General features: G+C 35.4%; 1 protein-coding gene across 3 annotated transcripts in view; it reads left to right on the top strand.

Annotated features, from left to right (window-relative positions):
* Window positions 1-12,802, top strand: part of LOC117325720 (microtubule-actin cross-linking factor 1-like) — a 214,299-nt gene that overhangs the window by 8,545 nt on the left and 192,952 nt on the right. The window lies entirely within an intron of this gene.

Below are 12,802 nucleotides of genomic sequence, written 5' to 3'. Positions count from 1 at the left end.
GTCACTGTTTCAGACGAGTGTAAAATCTACTAATTCATTGGTAAATGACAATACATGTTTTATGCGAATGAGATTCTTGGGTCTGTATCAGCTGTACATGTATAAGATTTCCTGTCAGAATACGCGTGTGTTCTGTATAATAACAGGCTAGTCTTGGTTGGTGAGATCAGTCTTCTGAGTGACGACTCTCAAAAAACTATTGAGCATATATAACAACTAAGAAATTTGTCGCCCATTTCTCCTACTCAGGATTTTACCTGTTTGAGTTAATACTTGTGGATTTCTTCACAAGGAACCAATTCATCAAAATCTGTCTTCATGAGCAAGTAAATGAAAATGTGTGCATTTATGTTTCCATAAAGTGTTTTTTATGTGAAATAGTTGACATGTAAATAAGCTGTTCTTCAAGTGATCCAAGGTGAAATTAGCCTGCAATGACCTATCTAAATAACTGAGAGTGCCGTAAATATTGTATAAAACCTGGTATCTACTCCGTGACAGTTGTGTGTGTAGGTTTGAGACCCATGTAGACCTAGGTGTTGCCTTACAAGATTTCTTGATGTATTACATCTCAAGGGCAACTGAACTCTTTCAGACCTCCTTTTCAAAAAGAGCTCCGTTTGACAGGAGTTCAGCAAGAAAACCACATCTTATTTACTTAGACAAGAAGAGAGTGACATTAATTATGGAAGTATCTGCAGGCTAGGAGATAAAACTACATGAGGATGTTCTTAAGATTTTTTTCTTGAAAAGGAATTTTTCCCTCCAGGGTCATGTTGACTATCAGATACATCTTTGTAGGTTTTGTTTTTACTCTTGCTGTGTACTAGAATGTATAACATCTACTTAGAACATGATACGTAATGCATTACAAACAGGTGATTGGTGGAATTCAAGCAGTCCATGAGATGGTGTCATACATTACATTACAATTACATTATGTAATTGAAAGGAAAGAAAGCTGTCCATGTGATCATTGAGGTTGTTCCTCTAGTAATGGTGACATTTGTTTACATATCATGAAACAAATGTTAACTGTCATTCAAGCTTAGGGTTGTTCTGTCTGAACTGTCAATGAAGCTTTGGTGTGTTCTGTCTGAACTGTCAATGAAGCTTTGGGATGTTCTGTTTGAAATGTCAATTACGCCCAGGGTTGTTCTGTTTCAACTGTCAATGAAGCTTTGGGGTTTTCCTGTCTGAACTGTCAATGAAGCCCAGGGTTCTGTCTGAACTCAGTGAAGCCTAGGGATGGTTTGTCTGAACTGTCAATAAAGCTTTGGTGTGTTCTGTCTGAACTGTCAATGAAGCTTTGGGGTGTTCTGTCTGAACTGTCAATGAAGCTTTGGTGTGTTCTGTCTGAACTGTCAATGAAGCTTTGGGGTGTTCTGTCTGAACTGTCAATGAAGCCCAGGGTTCTGTCTGAACTCAGTGAAGCCTAGGGTTGTTCTGTCTGAACTGTCAATTAAGCTTTGGGATGTTCTGTTTGAAATGTCAATTAAGCTTTGGGTCGTTCTGTCTGAACTGTCAATGAAGCTTTGGTGTGTTCTGTCTGAACTGTCAATGAAGCTTTGGGATGTTCTGTTTGAAATGTCAATTACGCCCAGGGTTGTTCTGTTTCAACTGTCAATGAAGCTTTGGAGTTTTCCTGTCTGAACTGCCAATGAAGCCCAGGGGTCTGTCTGAACTCAGTGAAGCCTAGGGTTGTTCTGTCTGAACTGTCAATTAAGCTTTGGTGTGTTCTGTCTGAACTGTCAATGAAGCTTTGGGGTGTTCAGTTTCTAATGTTGCAAGTGCTAGATTCTTTGTCTAATGGTATTTCAATGATAGACACAAATATTGATCCAGATGTCTACAAATGTATTCTTAATTGGTACAATATGTGTTGTACTTGACAGAATATTGTCTGTATCCTAGTCTAAAGGATCTTGTCTTTTTGTAAGCTGTATATGTTGGGTCTTTTTATTCATTTAGTCATGTATGTTAAGGTATAATATTGTCAGTCCTGTCTGCAAATCTATATAGTCCTGTATATATTTTGTCCATATTGTCTGTCAATATTGTATGTCATGAGACTGTATATTTGTCATGTGTACCAATTATACATTTAGTTTAAAGTTTTAGTTGTCTGTCTGCCCTGTTCTGTGGTTTCTTAGTTACACTGTCTTTTAGATGTCTACTTTATAAGGTCCGCTGTGACACTCTAATCTTGTATTTTAGCCTTAGTTTGGCTAAGCTTAAGTTTCACCAGCAGACATATTGAAACTGCTTGGTAACGTCGGCCATGGTGTTTCTGAACTAGATATAAGAGGGTTAAGTCGTTGGAACCATCATGTTTTTGACATTGCCAACACTGGGAAGCTGGAGGGATTTCCTGGAAAACATATGTTGTTTATAGACAGACTGATACATCTGTCCGTATAAATTATTCCTCTATTGATCTACCGTCAGTACAACAGCTGGTCCATATACTCTCCAACCCTAGTAAACGAGCCAAGACATAGTGTAGTACACTCGCTTTGTTAGCTAGCAAAACTGTTCAAGATATGTAAAATGTTTCCATGGTATATGTAAATTTTCACTGTATATTGATCATGTTATAATGTTTACAGTATATATGCATTATATTAAAAATATTGAATTTTTTATGAAATTTAGAAAAAAACCAACCTTTTTTGTTAATTTTAAATGGTGCTAATAAGACCTGAGAGTCTTGTGTCCTGGAATAGATACAGCCATTTATAAAACACAGGCTCATTAGTGTTACTAAAAATAGATCTCAAGTACTCCATGTCTGGCTTCATTGATAACAATTCCACAGTTTTAATTAGTCTGATCATTAATTGACTCGGGACTCTATATGTACCACAACCCAGATTTTGTCAAGCAGATCAGGGCTTATTCTTAACATGTCTATAATTTGGCTAATACATGTTTAGATTATAATTAGATCAAGGTATATCATTGATCAATCAAATCTTTGTCTATCTCTGAATTAATGATCAGTAATTGACCATATAAGTTTCCAGTAGATGTGACCAAGTCAATAGGCTGTAGATCTCCACTAACTGTACTTCTGTTGTAATCGGTCAGAGTCATGTTGCAGTTACACTTATAATATTTTATCTTTGTTTAAATCAGGAAATACCAGTAATATCACATGTAAGACATATAAGTGTAAGTTAATATCAAACATCTTCTGTAGGAACTGAATCAGAATCTGAATAAGATAAAAACAAATTGAAGAAAAGACTGGCAGACTCACTGATTATTTACAAAACTGGAAATAAATAGATTAAAAACAAAAAGCCTGTATGATATTGATTGGCATAGAAAAAAAAGACTAGAATATTGTGGATATTTATCATGCAATGACATACCTAAGGAAGTGGGAAGATATGGAATCATCTGGGTTCTCTGTGAAGACTGATTGAGTCCTAGTAGAACATTGTTAGGACAGTAGCCAAGCTGGTGAGCTGGTCTCTTGTACCTACTCATACCTACCAATAGTCTTATCTACTGGGGTATATAAGTAAAGGTGTTCACAGATAATTTTGCCAAATCTGAAGAGCTGTTATCCGCAGTATACAAGATGTTTTAAAGGGTTATGTTATATTTGGTAGATGTTGTTTTTACTTTTTTCCTGGAGCTGGAGGTATTGGCAGGCTAAACATCTACACAGCTGATGACAGAAATGTTTGTGTAATGTGTGTGTCTGGTGGGAGTAGCTGATGTTGTGGGACAGTTTGGGTGGAGTGTGGGCGTGGTGGGGTGGGCTGGTGGTGGTGGACTGAGGAGAGGGGATAGGGTATAGTAGTTGGTGGGGTGGGGATGCTGGCTTTGAGTGTGTGCAGGGTGGGGCAAGTTGGTGGCAGGGTTATGAGGTGTGAATAGGGGTAATTGGTGTTGTTTAGTTGTATGGATGGAGTGTGGGCAGGATGGGACAGGATGGGGGCATGGTTATGAGGTGGGTATAGGGGAGTCAGTGGTGTGAGGATGTATGGACGGAGTGTAGGTAGAATGGGACAGTGTTATGGGATGGGGATAAGGGTAGATGATGGTATGAGGATGCTGGAGTTGAGTGTTGGCAGGGTGGGGCAGAATGGGACAGTGTGATTGGGTGGAGTGTGGGCAGGGTGGGGCAGACTGGGACAGTGTGATTGGGCGGAGTGTGGGCAGGGTGGGGCAGACTGGGACAGTGTGATTGGGTGGAGTGTTGGCAGGGTGGGGCAGAATGGGACAATGTGATTGGGTGGAGTGTGGGCAGGATGGGGCAGACTGGGACAGTGTGATTGGGTGGAGTGTGGGCAGGATAGAGAGGAGAGGGGGATATGTATAGTTGATGGGGTATTGCTTGGGTGATGTTATATGTCAATTACTAAATGGTGTTGGTGTAATAAATATGTATATAATTATAGTTTCCTTAGGGGAAGGTAGTTTGATGAAGGTTATTGAAAGTGAAGTCAGTTTCTGATGAACTGATATTACAACTGGTTGTTTGAATGTTTTCAGGACAGGAAAGTGTAGTATAGAAAAAAGAAGATTTTGTTTGGGTGATTGTTCTTACTGATATGGTCATAGGATATATATCATTGAGAAGGGGCGTTGCTAGACTTACTCATGTCATAGAAAAGGGTGTAACTAGGCTAGCTGAAGTCCTTTTATCAGTATGATCAGGATGTGTATAATTGTTAATAGGTATATAGTACTTGTTACTGATTATCATATTGCTTTGCTTCGTTCCTTATAGACACTTTTACTATTGGAATGAAAAGGCGTAAATGTTACTCAATCTATCCTTGAGCCTGTTGCGCTAACACAGAGACTTTAAGAGAACATAGGGTGTAGATTTATTACAGGACAATATGTGAGCCTATTAATGGCACAGATGGGCTTATTTCTGCATAAATAAGGTAAATTTCATACCAATATATTGGCAACAAGTTAATAAACTGAGGAACACTATACTTGTTAAAATGTGAAGATTAAAACTGTTCACTGCTTTTTTCAGTAATTAGATTGAGTTTGTGTTATTTATGACCCATTAACAAATAAATTATTTTTGCTAAAATTATTTTCATATATTTATTCATATATATACTGTTACACAGACCGACCAACTTATACATATATATACTGATTACTCAGACCTACCAAGGTTATGAATGTGCTAATCCTTGTATGATTTAAATGTTTTTCTTTCTATTTTTTAAATTCTGTTCCCTTGAAAGTGATTACTCAAGTTTTGCACCTATTGGATAACATGTTCAGCTCAATGACTTCAATCAAGTGTTTGTTCCAGTATAAAACCTTGTGTAAAGTATGATTCACCGAGCTACACACCCTAACAATTTTATAAAGAGCTGCCATTTATGTACATTATAAATCATAACTGGTTTAATCAGAATGTGTAACAATGCACTTGATTGTAGCGTGTAGGACAATGTATGTATATAATGATTGTACGACCTTCAGGGTCAGGGTGGAGCTTGTTATAGTAAGGCAGGGTCAAGGTCTCCACTTGTAACACATAATGTAAGGATTCCACTGGCTGGCAATGAGTACAAGGTACACTTAGGTACATATATAGTGAAGAAATATTATCAAACATCTGTCTGACATGGATGATGAGTCATACTTCATCACCTGTTGATAACAAACATTGTTTTGACAAGGTGTATACCCAGGTCATCTCGTCAGCTCACCTGGGTACAGGTGGTACTTTATAGTACTTCAGATAAGGGCTCAGTGTTTTGTGTATTTTTAAGAGTGTATTTCCGGGTACAAATCCTTTTCATGTCTGCACATGGATGATGCTTGGTCAAAGTTTGAGTTGGTTCAAAAGAGCGATTTTTGTATTTGTTAAGGTTTATCTTGATTGGCAGGAAAAAAAGGTGACATATCATGCAAGTTTGAACAATGAAATAAATATTATTTCAAAATTTTGAAATAAAAAAAGAAATACCCAGTGCTTTTATTAATAGACAATTTAATAAACAATCGAACTATATGTGAATTATAGGATTATCTTATCTTATCTTAATTAACATCAGCAGTTCCTTATATAACTTGCATAATGTATTAAAAATTGGGCTTCAATGACCTAATTTCTGAAGGAATAGAGTGGAACCATTTTCGAGGTCACATGCACTTTTGCAATGAAGTACCCAATTCCAGCAATCTTAGTGTATTGATGTTTAATAGTTGAATTCTTTCTGATTGGAAGAGAAATTGGCTATTGTTTAAGTTAGAATGCTGACAATTACTGTAAAGGTATATTGTATCTTCTCATTTAATACATAAATCAATGGAGATCTGTCTCATCAGTGAAGTTATTATGTCAAAAATTCAGTGATAATGATGCTAACAAGCTGCTCTCATCTGGAGGCTGTGGAATGTGGATAGCAGTAAAGGATGGCCCCACCTCTCAGCCTCACACATGTTGGCTTTTGTTCAAATGGAGTTGCTTTGCAGATGGAATTTCATTCTTCTTATGTGCAGACACATTTTTTTTGTGAGGCAATCCCTGATCCACAGTTTTCTAACATCAATAAAGATGTTCGTTTATAATATTAATGTTTTTCTTGTGCATGCTTTCTACTATCGGTCATTTTGTCTAGTCACATTCATACCATGCCATCTTTAGTCACTCTACTCCTTGGCAACCATGTCTTGTCAATATGTTAGGATGTTTGAGACGCAGTTGAAAGTGGTTGAAAAAAAAAAATATTAGGAGCTGATGGAAGTGTCTGTAAAAGTTAGATACTTGACATTCTGAAATAAGAAGTTCCCAAGTTACGTAATAGTTCACAGAGTAATAGATGCTGCTAAATAATGGTAATGTGGACAGACTTTAATAGGAGGTCTGTTACATTTCCTTGTGAATATACCAGCCTTGGTGTGTACCAATCTGTCCAGGATTACTCCCAATTCCTACTGAATCTTGATTTTAATAGCCATTTTTGTTTAATCAATGCAGAGTTTCCTTTCGTAGATTGAAAATAGATTACATTTTGATGAGAATTCTAGAAAGTTAATTTTACTTGATTTTAATGGAGTGACGTTACTGTAGCTTATATGGAATACTTTTTAGCCCCCAATCTACTCGTTTTTAAACATCAGTTGGAAACTACATGCAGTGCTGTCTGATTCTTGCTAAATGCTCTATTACAATCCGATTTCCTGAAACACTTTACATGTATAAAAAGTGAAATACTGAACACCTCATTATTAACTCATTTTGGCATTCTCAGGATCAGAGCTGTACAGGCAAAACTACATCAGTACCCAAGTGTTGAACTGAAAATGATTTTTATAGAAAGTGAAATAAGCTGATTAAACTGCTTCAAAGTTTCAAAAAGATATTTCCTGTTTTATTTCCAATGCTGTTTATGCCATGTCAAGATTCCCATTAGCTAGTATCAAGTATCAGTTGTTTGCCAAGGCTATTTAGAGAATTGTATGTGTAAGATAGTTAATGTGAAAATTGATTCAAATCTGTGTGTGTTTTATTTTACTGATATGTTTTTGTACTGGACTATATATATCAAACTACTGGACTATGGACTACTGGACTAAAGTTAATTTTATGTAATAAACTTATAAATTTCAGCTTTAATTTTTCTCACCGACATGTCTAGTCTTTTAACACACACTATATTAGTGTATACTATGTCAAATTTTATTGTGTGCTATGTTAGCATTTATGTACATTACACTTTGATAGTGTTTTAAATTTTTTCTTTAGCGACGCTTGTGAGATTTACAAGAGTCCATTATTAAATTATTTTTTGTATTAATATGAAACTGTGATAGAAATATAATTTAAATTTGTTACTACAGTGCTAATGTTGACTTGTTATATAATATGCGACTTTAAATAAAATTTCTTGACTCTTGACTTGACTCTTGACTATGGTATTCAGAGGTTCAATGTTTTTGTATATCAGACCACTGGGCTATAGGATTCAGATTCAAACTGCCTGTTCAATTGCCTTGAAATAGTCATACTGTGAACCAAATTTGACAACAAATCTTAAACAGTCTAGATTTATGTTTATTTCAATGCCTGGATACATTTAAATGATGAGAAATTTTGTGATAGAATTTATTTCTATAGATAACAAATTAAAGTATAAGCATAAGGCAAAGCTAATGATATATGACACATCATGAAAACCACAAAGCATGATATGCATTTCAGGAAAAAAACCCTCATACATTTGTACATGTGTTGTCAGTATTAAGGGGAACACGTACATTGTGTATCAAGTTTACAAATTTTAATTTCTGAATGTTTAAACATGGTGGTTACTTAGAGATATTGCTGTAGATTGTCTGTTTAGGTCACATGAAAGTTTTACATTGTTTTGTGGTGTGAATTAATATTTTTAACTGCTTGAATGTCTGACTGTATATACTTCCATTGGAATTTTTTCAAAATAATAAAATGCTGGAAAAATAATTTTCCCAGCTAATGTTTGTTTCCATATGTTCTTCTTGGAAAACTTTCAACTAAACAAAATCAATTTTAGCTCCCTATTTCCAGTTTTGTTTGTTGAAATGTACTAGTTTAGGAGATTTCAATACTCAGCCAGTAAGGTTGACGACATGCCTGTAGATTAGAAGATTACTGTGACACATCCCTCCGTGATGTAATGACATCGCATTATCTAATTATGGTAGCAGTTCACAGGCTACGGAGCCACACCTCCAGGCATATAATGTCGCCCTGACCTGTCTACAAGGCACTGCTATGTCGGGTGACATAATCGGCTGCAGACCTGTCAGATGTCGTATAGATAACTAATCGAGATTCCTCACAGAGGGGTGCAAATTAAGTGCATAGTAACTGATATTTAAAAAAGCTTACAGTGGTGTTTTGACATTTAAAAATAGATATTTTAACTCATCCCATAGCAGGTATTAAAATTGTATGTGCTCAGGTGGGTTACGGTTACAACTTGAAGTGTTTAATATGGAGCACCTGTTTGTTGTGAACACTGATTGTCTTGTTGAGTGTAGGGATTTAGGTAGGTGTTAGGATTTGTTTAGTGCAATGAGGGGATTATGTGGGTGTGAAGTTTGTGTGTTCTATTGATTAAAGTGTCTTCAGATGTCTCTTTTAAACAGGATATGATCACTAGTATCATTGCCAAGGTCATCCGGACACCAATCTGTATACAGTGACGAGATTGGAGCGATACCAATTATTATTTCCAAATGACTAGATCATAGGAATTTTGTTTTGATCACTTAATTCATTAAGTTGTTTCTTTATTTCAATATGAATGAATATTCCAGTTTTAATTCTTGTTCTTATTTGAGAGATTTGCTGTGGTTACATAAGGGGTTTTCATTGAATTAAATTTCCAGATTTATCATTCTCGTCTACTTTCCTGGAGGGCTAGGAATGGCTTTATACCTAGTCTAATAAGGACGTATGTTGTGGCCTGCAGGGTATGAAGATTAAATCTGACCAGTCTGAGATTGGCTGGATAATGACCACACTCTGATCACTGTCTCGTAGATTCTGTCCCATGTTTAATGTCTCCCAAAGCTTTCGTGACTGACAATCTACAATGATTTATCTTTGATTTCAGTCGTGCAGATTTATTGTGGAGAGATCTAGTTAAACAGACAACATGAGTTAACTCCTCTGCTGAGAAACAGATTATTTTGATATTTGATTCATTTTTGTAGCACCAATGAAATTTTTAGGCATGAAAATTGGTCTTGTACATATTAAAGCTTGTATGATATATATTGGGATGTTATATGGAGTAATTGGTGTTTCTTTAAAACCACCTTAACATATTTACCATATCAACATTTTAATTATAATCAAAAATAAATATTTAATGAAAAGTAAAGAAATTGTATTATTTTCATGGCAAGGTTTGCTGATTGTGGAACTTTTAGATATGGAACATTAGATATTGAAAATAGCATTCATTTGTGTAGTCAGATGGAGGATATCATTAATATTTCATGGATAATTACTTATCCGGTGAGAATAGGATATTTATGTACCGTGTGGGACGGTCCTTTATAGTAATTTTAGATCACATGGCTTACAATGATGATATTGGCAAAGCTGGAGAAATGTTTCTGCCAAGAGGAAATAGATAGTGCAAGCCTTAATGAATTAATTAAAGGATGTGTATAACTAAGGTATTACCAGTGAAATTTCAACATCTAAATACTACTTGGCCAATGTTAGATATCTACCTAGTATCCAAGTTTGATATGTGATTATTATCCGGTTTGATGAGATTTTCTCTGTCCTTCCAAACCAAGGTTTAGAGGATGTCGACAATCTTGCTGAATGACATAAATTCCTTACAAAATGTGAGAGAACCCCTCTGTATTGGGGATGAGATATGCCTGTTAACTGTATTAAGATTACTTTGTTTGTTAAATGAAGCTCGACCTGCCTCCAAGGTCCAGTGGTTTTGTAAAGCCTGCTCTGAGGTCGAATGATGGATGGATTTCATTGGGAGGGTCTGACCATTGGGCCTATGATGTGTTTGTTTGTGTCACAGTAAGACGCCCTCACTGTGCTTCAGACATAATTCACCAACCCTCCAACCTAGATATGTGTTTGTTGTGAATTCTTCTTACTGTAAATACTCATCCCTGTCTCTTATTATCTGTCACTCGGCTTTTGTGGTCAAATGACTCCACCATTTGTTGCTGTCCACTTTCCTATTGTTGTTGGTCAATCAGATAGCCTTCATTCTCTGTTAATATTTCAGTGTTGAGGCAGTAAGGATCTGTTTCCCCTGAAACATTTTCATGAATGTCGATATCATTCATTTGATGGGAAGTTTATGCTGACCTCTGACATGTGCAAAATTGAATTTTTCGATTTTTTTTAGCTTTGTTAGATTTAATAGCTTTGATGATTTTTATGAAGAAACTTGATATTCACATTATTGAAACTAAATGGCATGTTTAGCCCATTAAATTTCTCAGACATGAATTAATGTTGGAAATGGTCTCTTTATGTATCAGGATAGAAGTATTTTTGAAGGAAATGTTAACAGATGTTTAATTTTCAACATATCAATATCATTTAGAAACTGTGAATTCTATATGGATTTTCCTAAGGTTGATAAAACCACTGTGTCAAATTTAACAACAAATTCATTGGAATCAATGGGATGTTCACATAGCTGTAATGACAATGTGTATTTTCAGTTTTCCCATCATGAATATCTAGAACCATTAACATATTGGACCTTACATGTACATGCCACTCAGAAACAGATATATATTACATCATTAACATATTGGACCTTACATGTACATGCCACTCAGAAACAGATATATATTACATCATTAACATATTGGACCTTACATGTACATGCCACTCAGAAACAGATATATATTACATCATTAACATATTGGACCTTACATGTACATGCCACTCAGAAACAGATATATATTACATCATTAACATATTGGACCTTACATGTACATGCCACTCAGAAACAGATATATATTACATCATTAACATATTGGACCTTACATGTACATGCCACTCAGAAACAGATATATATTACATCATTAACATATTGGACCTTACATGTACATGCCACTCAGAAACAGATATATATTACATCATTAACATATTGGACCTTACATGTACATGCCACTCAGAAACAGATATATATTACATCATTAACATATTGGACCTTACATGTACATGCCACTCAGAAACAGATATATATTACATCATTAACATATTGGACCTTACATGTACATGCCACTCAGAAACAGATATATATTACATCATTAACATATTGGACCTTACATGTACATGCCACTCAGAAACAGATATATATTACATCATTAACATATTGGACCTTACATGTACATGCCACTCAGAAACAGATATATATTACATCATTAACATATTGGACCTTACATGTACATGCCACTCAGAAACAGATATATATTACATCATTAACATATTGGACCTTACATGTACATGCCACTCAGAAACAGATATATATTACATCATTAACATATTGGACCTTACATGTACATGCCACTCAGAAACAGATATATATTACATCATTAACATATTGGACCTTACATGTACATGCCACTCAGAAACAGATATATATTACATCATTAAAGGGACATCACGGTAAAAACGTTGTAATTTTCAATGAATGTACGTGTTTTGTTCCTTTCCAGTTATGTTTCTGTGCTGTCCCAATGTTCACAGTCGATCCTCATGTCCAGCTTGACCACTTGATTTAGTTGGGAATCCCCCTCTAAATTTAGCGCGGAAATTATTTTTAAATCACACGTAACTGTTTTGAAATCGAGGCAACACATGTACAAACACACGATAGTTTACAAGGCGAATTGGATTAGTTGGACAACGATATTATACAGTGGTTTAAATGTTAAATAACACGTTCTGTTTATATTCCGGTGTCATGTGGGATTTGTATCCCCCATAGGATAAGTACCCGGATACTAAAACAGGCCATAGGATTAGTATCCGGGTACAATATATGGCCATAGGATAAGTATCCGGATACAATAAATGGCCATAGGATAAGTATCCCCCCCATAGGAATTGTATCCCCCCCCCCTAAAATTTATCATAAGGTAACAATGTAAGAATTTTGGAAATGTTTTTTTTACCGTTTAACTGCTTTAAAAGGTTGGACAATAAAGTATTATCAGATAATTTCATTTTTTTTTCTCTTTCACTATTCAATAAAATTGATGAATTATTTCAAAACTGTTAAAAATCATTTGAATTGTTGATCAACCCTGATAT

The sequence above is a fragment of the Pecten maximus genome, chromosome 4 (assembly GCF_902652985.1).
Source record: "Pecten maximus chromosome 4, xPecMax1.1, whole genome shotgun sequence".
Classification (NCBI taxonomy): Eukaryota; Metazoa; Mollusca; class Bivalvia; order Pectinida; family Pectinidae; genus Pecten; species Pecten maximus.
The sequence above is the reverse complement of the archived record's forward strand: the minus strand, read 5'-3'. Positions and strand labels throughout refer to the sequence as shown.